Source organism: Octopus sinensis, linkage group LG19 (assembly GCF_006345805.1).
Source record: "Octopus sinensis linkage group LG19, ASM634580v1, whole genome shotgun sequence".
NCBI lineage: Eukaryota > Metazoa > Mollusca > Cephalopoda > Octopoda > Octopodidae > Octopus > Octopus sinensis.
The window spans coordinates 10,013,439-10,025,938 of NC_043015.1; the positions used below are offsets into that span (position 1 = coordinate 10,013,439).

A 12,500-nucleotide genomic window follows, 5' to 3' on the forward strand; every position below is an offset into this window, starting at 1 on the left:
TATATATATATAATATATATATATATACATATATATACACACACACATATATATATAAACATACACATATGTATACATACATATATATGTGTATGATATGTTATATATATATATATATACATTTATGTATATATATGTATGTATATATTCATTTGTATAGAGAGAGAAAGAAAGAGAGAGAGCCAGAGTGAAGACCATTGAAAAGGTTGCAAGAAGCAAAGAAAAATTTTAGGAAAAAAAATGAAATAATTGGAAATTTTACCGGTGAGTGTGTTACATTCTAAGGAACAGAAAGAAAATGACTCTCCCCAGACACAACAGAATATGCTTCACACGAACTCATATAAAGAATCTTGCAAGCCAAATCTAAAAACGAAATACAAATATATATATATATATATATATTATATATATATATATATATATATATATAATTTTACTGTTACACATAGAACAGACAACGCTTCAAAACATATCATGTCAGGTTAAATCACCAAAGTATAAATAGTAATTAGTTTCTTTATATTCACAGACAATAAATATGTTTAGCAGATCTCGCTTGTGACAGTCACTACAATTACCATATATGGAGAATATTAATGAAGCGTTGTCAGTAGGTAAATACAAGTTGAGAAAAACGTTACTATAAAATGAAGGAAATGCAAGGAAATAAAAAAGAAAAGTGACTGTGTTGTAAGTAGCTTGCTAACCAACCACATGGTTCCGGGTTCAGTCCCACTGCGTGGCATCTTGGGCAAGTGTCTTCTGCTATATCCCTGGGCCTACCAATGCCTTGTGAGTGGATTTGGTAGATGGAAACTGAAAGAAGCCTGTCGGATATATGTATATATATATATGTGTGTGTGTATGTGTATGTGTTTGGGTGTGTGTTTTCCCCCTAGCATCGCTTGACAACCGATGCTGGTGTGTTTACGTCCCCGTCACTTAGCGGTTTGGAAAAAGAGACCGATAGAATAAGTACTGGGCTTACAAAGAATAAGTCCCGGGGTCGATTTGGTCGACTAAAGGCGGTGCTCCAGCATGGCCGCAGTCAAATGACTGAAACAAGTAAAAGAGTAAAAGAGAAAAGAGAGAGTTAAAAGAAAGGAAGCATAATTGTTTCATAAATATCTTCTCTCCGAATTTTGACTGGCCATGATGATAAAAAAGTTTATATGACAGGAATGAATAGCCAAATATATATATGAAAATGATGGAAAAAAAGGAGGAGAGTAACGAACACAAAAAGGAGGATTTAAACATGGAGATGCAGGTCTAGGTTTGTTAAATTCAATACATATGCTGCACTTAGGTGCGTAGAAAAGCAGTATAAACTGTTGTGTTTCTACGCAAGACTGATTGAAAAAGAATAGGTATATCATTCGAGGACCACCCATAATGTCACTAATATACACACACATAATACTCATTCGAATATCTTGATACATTCACACGCATTCCTTTGCATACACAAGTACACACACACATGATATGTAAGGAAGCATTATAGAAGTTTTAAATACTTAATTCGTAAGAGAAGTGTACATATTCGCATTGTTTACGAGTGTGCTGTTCGAGTGTGTAAATTGTGTTATTGAATATTATTTGGGGCATATCTAGAGAGTTTTATAGTAAGCGACTGTGCCATTTTTATGCGTATGTAAAGGTAGTATTTATGAACATGTCTTATGCACATGTTCTCTGTCCAATTCCTGTGTATATACAGATATATGATATATTGAGGTGTAGAGAAAATATGAAGTATAATAATGTGTTGTACCGTTTCATGAGGTATAGGCAAAACAGAGGATACAACGGTAAAATTTTTGATGAGAAGCAAGTTTTCTATAGCGTACAGAAAGGGTGTTGAGAATTAGTGAGTACATGTGTGTGTAGCAGTATGGATTGAATTGTACTGGTGTTCAAGTGGCGATGTTTATTGGTCAAGTGGCTGTAATTTTAAACTCTCCATATTATCCGCCAACAGCAACAATTCTCAACAATATGGCTCAAAATAAATCTTTATATGTTTAAGTACTGGGTACCTGTTCTCAATATATATATATATTTATAGATCTAGTGTCAGATATCCACATACATATATATACGTGTGTGCGTGTATGTATGTATATATAAATAAAAATGAAGATAAATATAAATGTATATATATATACATACATATATATATATTTCTTTACTACCCACAAGGGGCTAAACACAGAGGGGACAAACAAGGACAGACAAACGGATTAAGTCGATTATATCGACCCCAATGCGCAACTGGTACTTAATTTATCGACCCCGAGAGGATGAAAGGCTAAGTCGACCTCGGCGGAATTTGAACCCAGGACGTAGCGGTAGACGAAATACGGCTACGCATTTCGCCCGGGGTGCTAACGATTCTACCAGATATATATATATGTATATAGGCGTATATACTGATATGTGTAGCTAAGTTTCAAGTAGAAATACTTATACAATAATCGTACTGTTTTACTCGTTAGTACATTTATATATAACAGCACATATATAACAGTTTATTGACTATGAGATTAGAGGTTGTCGAAGATTAAATTAATATGTATTTATGATGATATATTTCTAGGAAAGTATTTATTTCCCTCAGTTGCTGGTGGGCAAACGGATATCTTATGTAAAAGTTATAGGTCTGTCAAAACGTGGCCCTCTGCAAAAATACAATGAATGAGTCCTTCCTGGAACATTAGGCTGGGATGCGAATTGTCGATAATGACCAGGCAATGAAAATTACAAAATTTACGCACATTATTGTGACGCAGTCACTCATAACAGAAAATGGGTGAAATGAAATCTGGATCACGTATAAGTAACCAAAGACAGAACAACGATAACGTGGAACGGATGGAGATGGTTTTAGAATGGAACGATCTAGATTGCAGAGTGTATTGATCGGTGTGATAGTTGTGTCTGAGCTCCCTGATACTAAAATATGTGGTTGAGTATAAGTATATGTATATATATATAACTTTACTCTTTACTTTTTTACTTGTTTCAGTCATTTGACTGCGGCCATGCTAGAGCTTCGCATTTTAGTCGAGCAAATCGACTCCAGGACTTATTCTTTGTAAGCCTAGTACTTATTCTATAGGTCTCTTTTGCCGAACTACTAAGTAACGGGGACGTATACACACCAGCATCGGCTGTCAATCGATGTTGGGGGGGGGGGAAAACACAGACGCACAAACGTATACACACAAACACACACACGCACATATATATATATACATATATACGACGGGCTTCTTTCAGTTTCCGTCTACCAAATCCACTCACAAGGCTTTGGTCGGCCCGAGGCTATAGTAGAAGACATTTGCCCAAGATGCCACGCAGTGGGACTAAACCCGGGACCATGTGGTTAGTAAGGAAGCTACTAACCACACAGCCACTCTTATATATATAAAAGCTAAAATTACAGTCTTATAGATCAAATCTGATTTGCTTTTAGGTCCGTTCAGATTTTATGATATATGTATTAAAATCTATATTTAAATTAACACTGACATCTGAATATCAGGATAAGAATATAGAAGACATCGATTCTTCAATTAATTGTTCATTGAATCTTCAAATATTGGGTTTTCCGGAAAGTTAGTGACGATTTATAGTAGCTTTTCGAATTATTTTAGAAAATGTTTGAGTTCATAAAATAGGATTTGACTACACCTCCATTTAGAACACCGTGGAAGAAGGTTTATGTTCCTAGAAACCGTGTTAATTGCTGCAGCTCGGCTGGGATGTGTTACTCCACCCTCTATATTCACCAGATATTTCCACATATTCAGGTCTCTGCAGAATAGTCTTAATGGTAAAAATGTCAATTCTTTTGATGACGTAAAAATATACCTTGATGAATTCTTTGCCAATAAACCACCTCAACTGTGAGAAGAGGGTATTTTCAAGTTTAAGGAAAGATGGAGACGCATTGCGCAACAAAATGGTCCATATGTGGTTGATCATCGCATGTATTTATTGACCTTTTTCTTTCGTTTAAAAATCGACATGAACTTCCGGACAAACCAATATTGTATTTGTACGAGGCTCTAGACCGTTAAGCATGGAGTGAGAAGCATTCTTGGGTTTGCAAACGGAAAGAATTTCTCTAGACTACCTAAAACATGCAGCAGGGATTTCATTTCATTATACGACTGAATCGCGTATTTAAAATCAGTTGTCCTAGTTGTGTATTATAATGACGAAAGTATTTACTGTTACAAGTTCAAGAATAGTTATTTAAAATCAGTTTGAATAAAGTAGTGTTATTGTCTGGTGTCACCTCAACTATATATTTGATTAATGATTCAGATGAAACGTAATTCATATAAAAGACAATGGAGTTGTACATCATATTTTCTGTTTCAGTGTTTTCAAAAGTATAATTATTATACGATTAAATAACATTGATAATAAATTAAATATAATTAATTGAATTATTTTCATGCTCTCTCTGTCTGCATTTTTCACGTACATTGTATGTTAAATGAGTCGAAATGACTTAACAATTACTATAGAATTCGAAACTTTAAAACTATAAGAAATATCTTCAACTATTCATTTTACTTTGTTTTTACGATATTTTGTTTAAGTTTGATGCCTATGTTAACTTATGCGTTATGAAAGTAAGTTGTATGTAATAAAACTTTGGTTTATGACAATTTTGACAAATACTATTCAAAGAGTGAATATTAATTTTTGATGGAATTGTTAAACTTGACATAAATGCGATTTTCTAAATATGTCTCAATCAAAACTTAGCTGTCTTCAAACTTCACGAGGATTAATAATTAAATCATAGTTTTTCCTATAAAAAGTTATTACTTTAGAAAATAAATATGTGTATTGTTTGTTAAAATATTTGACATATGAAATTCGGAAGTTTTATATTAGTTCATGTTCCTGTAAACAAATATAATAAACCCAAATGTATTCAAACGTGAGGCAGTAAATTTCTTTACCTCAAGTCATTCACTTACATAGAACTGATCTTAGCTGTAGGTATTGTTATTATTAATGAATAAATTCAACTCAACTCAAAAATATCATAATGAGTGTAATAATAATAATTATTATAATTATAACAAGAACAGCTACATCAACAACAACAACAATAATAATAATGATAATAATAATGATGATGATGATAATAATAATAATAATAATGAGAATAATAATAATAATAATAATATAATAATAATAATAATAATAATAATAATAATAATAATAATAATAATAAGGCGGCTGGACGTGACAGAGGATGGACCTATTTTTACGATGCTCTGAACTGGCAACAGCGAACCCAACAGGTCAACTGTAGAAAACTGGAAGATCTACTGTTTTCTGTAAGTAATTTGAATTACCCTCAAAATAAGTAAAAAAAAAAAACTTACATATCTACAGCTCATACAAACGTACACCTAACAAGAAAAATTAGAAACATAAATATCTCCAATTCTGTGTGAACATTTACATTTAGTCGTCTCTCATGACTATAAGAATGTGTAAAATTGCCTTTTAAATTACCTTTTATTGTAACAACACAATTAAATGCACGATAAAAAGTTATGGAATTAAGCACCTACTACTATATACATACAACTGAATTCAGAAATTTAAAAATATATACATAACATTGAACTCAGAAAGTTATTTAAAAAAAAGAAAAAAAAAATCTTCGACGAAAACATCAGATAATATGTGTGAGTGAATATACATATATATACATATACATATGCATGTGGTGAAGAAGAAAAGAGAACGGGGAAAAAAAAAAAAAAAAAAATAAATAAATAAACGTAAACAGGTTTGACCTTTTACTGACCATTAACGTCCTTTGTCTCCACCATCTACCGTGGCTATTTATAGACCCGAAGAACATGAATTCTTTAACCACTCATTCTCGAACACAATGGAGTGTTGATGGTGGCTGTGGCTACACATTGAAGATGATGATGGTGATGGTGATGTTGCTGATGATGGTGATGGTGGTGAAGATGATAGTAATAACAATAATAACTGACAGATCCCGTCGTTTTCCCTTTCTTTTCGTTTCCTTCTCCGTATTTTATTCTCATTATTTCGAACTAATACAGACACAGTAAGCCTTGAAGAAAGGAAGGAGGAAGGAGGAAAAAAAAAAAATCCGGAGATAAAACTATCAACAAAAAAATACAGACGAATATAGATCTGCTAGTCTTAAGAAGCGGCGCTATGAGCAATGCTTACATGTAGTGAACCCTAAACTGACAGATCCATCTCCTAATATAAGAATGGATGCTCGTCATGCTTCAAGGTCAACAAATCAAACAATAAACCGCATTGGTCATTGCGCGGATTACAAAAGACCACGTACCCGAAAATTGAACCAAATCCTGATTGAAAAATCAGTTACTGGATCAAATCTTCCCAACACACAGGAGCTGGACGAACCCCACAACCGGAATATTCCAACAGATGGCCATCCATGCTCATCACCAAATAATCAAAAGAAAAAGAAGGAAAAATGGTCTAGGGAAGATAATAAAGAAGTTCTCGAGGCCTTCTACCATGCCATATATTTCCCCACAGATAAATCTAGCACTGTACAAGCATACTTAAACTGGAGACAGAAACACCCTGAAGTAAGACCCTACATAGACAGTAACAAGCTTGCCAATGTTAGAAGAAACATTATAAAAAAGAAATTACTGACTGAAGTAGAGATTGATCAGGTTACACAAGCAATATCGGATAAAATGAACGAAGCTGCAGCTAGAGAAGATAATACAGAGGAAATGATTATAGACCAGCCCAGGGCGGATAAAAACGAAGAGAGGATTGAAAGAGTTAGTATAAGTGATAGGCAAAGTGAAATACGCCCTGAACCAATCATAAACACTAAGACAGATGAGCATCAAATAGATAAAGAAAGTCACACAAATATTGACCCAACAGAACTACATGAGCTAAAAAATCAAATCATGATTGAATGGCTGAAAATTAAAGAAACCAGCATGGATGAGCGTGATACACTTCCTAAAATCCGCAACTCTAACCAAAACATGAAAATAATTGGTAAAATCCGGCTTGCACTTAAGGATATAATTTCAGTTAATGATGTTGATATCACAAACCTCAACCACCTATACTATGCATCCGCGAAAATCTCAACGATCCTATGTGGTGTAAAGATTAGAAAACGGCAACAGTCCCACAAAAAGCTTTCTTGGCAAGAGCGTCTGCAACAACAAATTAAAGTATTTAGATCTGACATTGAATATTTGGAAAACCTTAAGGCTCACAAGACTACCAAACCTACAAAAACCCCAAAATTACTGAAAAAATACAATATGAAAACTATACTTGATATTGATGCCACCATAGAAACCATCAAACAAAAGGTATCTGCCAAAGCTACCCGCATAGCGAGGTATGAAAAGCGTGTTAGATTTTTCAAGGACAACAACATGTTCAAAAATAACACCAAGAATTTTTACAGGAAGATAGGAAAAACAGCGTTTACTGCAGGGTCTGTACCATCAAAAGAAGAAGTGCAGAGATTTTGGAATAAAATCTGGGCAGAAGAAAAAACACACAACGAAAAGGCCCCCTGGATTGACAGAATATCCACAGAACTGGACCCCTTAGAAGAGCAAAAGTGGGAGGGTGTCAAGGTAGAAGATATAAGATCTGCTCTCAGGAGGTCAAGCAAATGGAAGTCTCCAGGAAAGGATAAAATTACTAACTTCTGGCTGAATGCCTTCCCAGAGAGCCATGAACTGCTAACAGAACTGTACAATGATGTTCTGCAACACCCTAGTAGGATGCCTCCTTGGCTAGTTAATGGGTTAACATTCCTGCTTCCAAAAAGTGAAGAAACAAATGAACCAAAAAACTATAGACCCATAACCTGCTTAACAACTATGTACAAAACTCTAACATCTGTCCTGACGGAATATATCTATAGTTTTTTAACAGACAGCAGCATATTCCATAATGAACAGAAATGATGTAAACGTGGATCCTACGGCTGTAAAGACCAACTACTCATCCATAAGATGATCTTAGAAGATTGTCACAAACGACACAAAAACTTATCAATAGCTTGGATAGACTATAAAAAGGCTTTTGATAGCCTACCACAGCTGGATTAGGAAATGCCTTGAAATGTATAAGATGGCACCAACTCTGCGAAACTTCTTGACTGTAAGTATGAGATCATGGAGAACCACACTAACTCTGAACATTGACAGTGAATCCCTAAATGCTGGTGATGTAAAAGTTTCGTGAGGCATTTTCCAGGGTGACTCACTGTCACCACTCCTCTTTTGTTTATCCTTAATACCTCTCTCAAAGCTGCTCAATGACGCGCAGTACAGGTATAAAATGTTTGATAAAAATATAAATCATCTCGTTTACATGGATGATTTAAAGCTTTTTGCAAAAATGAACAACAACTCAAGGCTTACTAGCGATAGTCAAACAATTCAGTGACGACATCAGAATGCAATTCGGCCTCGATAAATGTGCAAAGGCTACCTTTATCAAAGGAAAAATGACAGAAACATCTAACGTTAACCTTGACCAACAGAATGTCATAAAAGAACTAGACCCAGCGGAGAGCTACAAGTACCTAGGGTAATTGAAGGGAACGGAATAAGGCATTCAGAGATGAAGGAAAGGATCAGGAGAGAATGCTATCGAAGAGTGAGAGCAATACTCAAGACAGAGCTGAATGCAAGAAACAGGATCGAAGCAATCAATGCATTAGCTATACCAGTCGTGACTTACAGTTTCAATATTGTTAACTGGTCAATTACTGAAATATGTCAGCTCGACAGAAAAATAAGGAAACTGTTGACAATGCATAGAATGCACCACCCTAAGGCAGATACAGAACGACTCTATCTGCCAAGAAAAGAGGGAGGCCGTGGTCTTTTGCAACTGGCAATAACAATGAAGATTGCTACAATTGGCCTAGACACCTACCTGAAAAACTCTGTGGACTGGATGTTAAAACTTGTCTCAAAACATGAAAACAAGAAAGCATCATACTCAGTCACAAAACAGGCAAAGGAATATCTAAGTGAATTCCGAATACAACCAATTTCGGAATTAGAGATAGATATACAAGAAACAAGCACAGAAAAAGCTAGGCGCATGAAAACCCGTGCCAAAACTGCGGCCTTAGATATTCTGAATAATAAATGGCAAGGAAAACCTCTCTACGGCAAATACCCAAAGAGAGCGAATAATGCAGATATCGACAAAGCCCTGACCCATCAATGGCTAATGGCCTCTGGCTTAAAATCTGAAACAGAGGGGTTTATCATAGCAGCTCAAGATCAATGCCTACCAACAAGAAACTACCAGGCCAACATATTAAAGATCAGAAGCAGTCCAACGTGTCGTGTATGCAAGCAACAAAATGAAACCATTGACCATGTGGTCTCCAAGTGCAGTCTTCTAGCGCCTACAGAGTATCTCAACAGGCACGATAGAGCTGCACAATATATTCACTGGGTAATCTGTAAAAACCTGGATTTGCCCCATGAAAAAAACTGGTGGGAACACAAACCACCCCCAGTGCTTGAAAATGACCACATCTCACTCCTCTGGAACTTCACCATTCAAACTGACAGGAAGATAGATGCAAATAGGCCAGACATCATATTGAAAGACTTCAAACAAAGAACATGCCTCCTCATTGATATGACTGTCCCAATCGATATAAACGTATCTGTCAGGACCTACCAAAAACTGAGCAAATATAAAGATCTTGAAATAGAAATCAGCAAAATGTGGAAGCTGAAGACTAAAACAATACCTGTTGTCATAGGTGCCCTGGGAATGATAGCAAAAGGGGCTGATAGCTACCTAACTCAGATACCAGGAAACCCAAAAATGGCAGAAGTTCAAAAGATAGTGCTCATGGGAACTGCTCATATCCTACGCAAAATACTCTCTATGTAACCTCAAGGTTTAAAACAACCATAATTTTCGGTTTAAAAAAAAAAAAAAAAAAAACTTTTTTTTTAGACATTCATTAGTACAACATCCCCACCCCCCAAATATATGGCACACTAGGCATAACAACAACATGAACTTCCAACCCTGTTGTCTCTTGAGGTCTCTGGGTGAGACTTGGAGCCAACTTGTACAAATATAAAGCAAAAGTCAAACATAGAATAATAATAATAATAATAATAATAATAATAATAATAATAATAATTTCTCTTATAGGCACATAAGTGATTCACGGTAAAATGAATGCAATGGAGATAACCATTTTATTATGCGCGCTAACAATTCTGCCAAATCGCTGCCTCTCATCCAATTTCATTTTTATTGTTATTATTAATATCATCATCATCATCATCATCATCATCGTCATCATCATCATCATCATCCTCATCATTATCATCATCATCACCATCATCATCATCATCATCATCATCATCATCATCATCATCATCATCATCATCATCATCATCATCATCATCATCATCATCAATATCACCATCATCAAAATTAAGCAATACTCATACATACAGGAATTTCACCGTGATGAAAATGCATAGTGTATTATTTGTCGCCCTCAAATACAAGGAACGTGATTCTCTCAGATTCTAGGTAATTCGGGGTCGAAAAGAGTCACTTTCCAAAACGCAGGAATGAAGGCCCCCATAAAGACGTTAATTTCAATGTTCCTCCATGCACATCATCTTTATCAGATACTGCAGGAAAAAGGTCTTGCATAAAACATGAATATTCTAAATGTGTATAATACCATAGTGTGCTTTCCATAGCGCAGTTCTTATAGAGAACGGATATATTTTAACTGGAGGAAGAAATCTATCAATAGACTAAATCCTGATGACAATTATTTGGCTGATATTCGCAGTACTATCGTAACGAAATTTTGTAAATTAATATGGGAACCCCACAGCGTGTACAAGAAGACGTTCGTCAAAATGCTTCAGTAAATAATACTGCAAAATATCTCTCCACTTCAGACATGTTACCAATCTTGAGTGAAATTGAAGTAGTTTTTACCTCACTAAATTTTCCAGTTTCTAGCGCAGTTTCAATAATCACTATACGGAGAAGTATTCAATGAAAAAAACAAAACAAATGAAAACAAAAGTTGAACATGTAGAGAATGAATCCAGCATGACAAGTAAAAATTAGGAATGGCAGAACACCGATGTTAAAAAAACTCAAGCTTATCAAGGGCAAAGAAAATAATATAGTCCTAAAATCTAAGAAACTGAAAAAGAGAACATGCGGTACTGAAATAAAAATAATCGAAAGAAAGTGGAAGAAATGATCTAAGCCAGAGCAGAAAATAGTATATAACCTAAGAGAGAGAAAAAACAGAGAATCACTTCAAAAATAGCTCTATGCATTTATAGATACTTAAAATCTCCTACAAAAAAAAATTAAATTAATTTTGAAGACGCATCCAACGAGGAGAAAGTAGAAAAATTTCGGAAATCAATCTGGTGGAATCCAGAACACAGTCATGACTTAGCCCGGATTCCTCTTCAAGGCAAAGATTCTGAACATATCAAAGCGAAAATATGACAAAAATATCTCAGATATATATAATTTAGAACTGCAATGAAAAAATAGAGCAAATGGAAATCAACTGAAAGAGACATCATTTCTGACTTAATGCTTACCCAAGTTCTGATGTGTGATTAAACTATTTGTCAGAAACCTGCATACCTGACCCTAGGATAAAATCCCTCCTTGGCCAATAATAACTTACTGCCCAAATGTTATGAGTCTAATAAAACTTTATAACCATTATTACTGAATACATTGATATTTTTACGATGGTTGAGATCATATTGCTAAAAAGGTTTGTAAAAGAATCTTGTAAGGGTGTAAAAATCGGCTTTTTATCAATAAAATGATGGTAGAGAACTGTCGTGAATGATACAATAAAATTTCCATTGCATGATTTGAATAAAAAGCCACGAAGATCTTACACTATAAATACATTGAGAAATATTGGGAGATCCACAATATCGCTACGGTTATTAGTGGTTTTCTATTAAATATTGTAAAGCTCTGAAATTAAAACTCTAACATTGAATTCAGAGGCAAATACTGCAAACGCTGATGCCAGTGAAAGAAAATGAGGCATTTTACGAAGCGATTCCCTATCAAAAGCTTTATATTGCTTCATAGCCGTTCACTGAAATAAGCTGTTAAGTGACACGAAAGATCTAGAGAATATGCAACGAATCAATCAATTACGTCTTTTACACATATGATTTTAATTTTCCATGAAATCTGGCAAAAATGGAATGCCATTGAGCTATAATAAGAAAAGGATTGCTGACGACATTGCGATATATCTAGTTGGGCCTCGATAAAAACGCTAAAGCGACAATATTTAAATTAAAACCCTTGAAGACAGCACAAATATGCCTTAATTACGAAATTAAAAACTGCAGAAAATCCGTTCATATGACAGA

At 34.8% G+C, this 12,500-nt stretch overlaps 1 long non-coding RNA gene across 1 annotated transcript in view; it reads left to right on the forward strand.

The window, feature by feature from the left end:
• The window catches only part of LOC118767153, a 25,588-nt gene that overhangs the window by 7,000 nt on the left and 6,088 nt on the right, over positions 1-12,500 (forward strand). Inside the window, exons 2-3 of the long non-coding RNA XR_005003054.1 lie at positions 3,726-3,734; positions 6,218-6,225. This is a non-coding gene — a long non-coding RNA (uncharacterized LOC118767153). The remainder of the gene's footprint in view (positions 1-3,725; positions 3,735-6,217; positions 6,226-12,500) is intronic.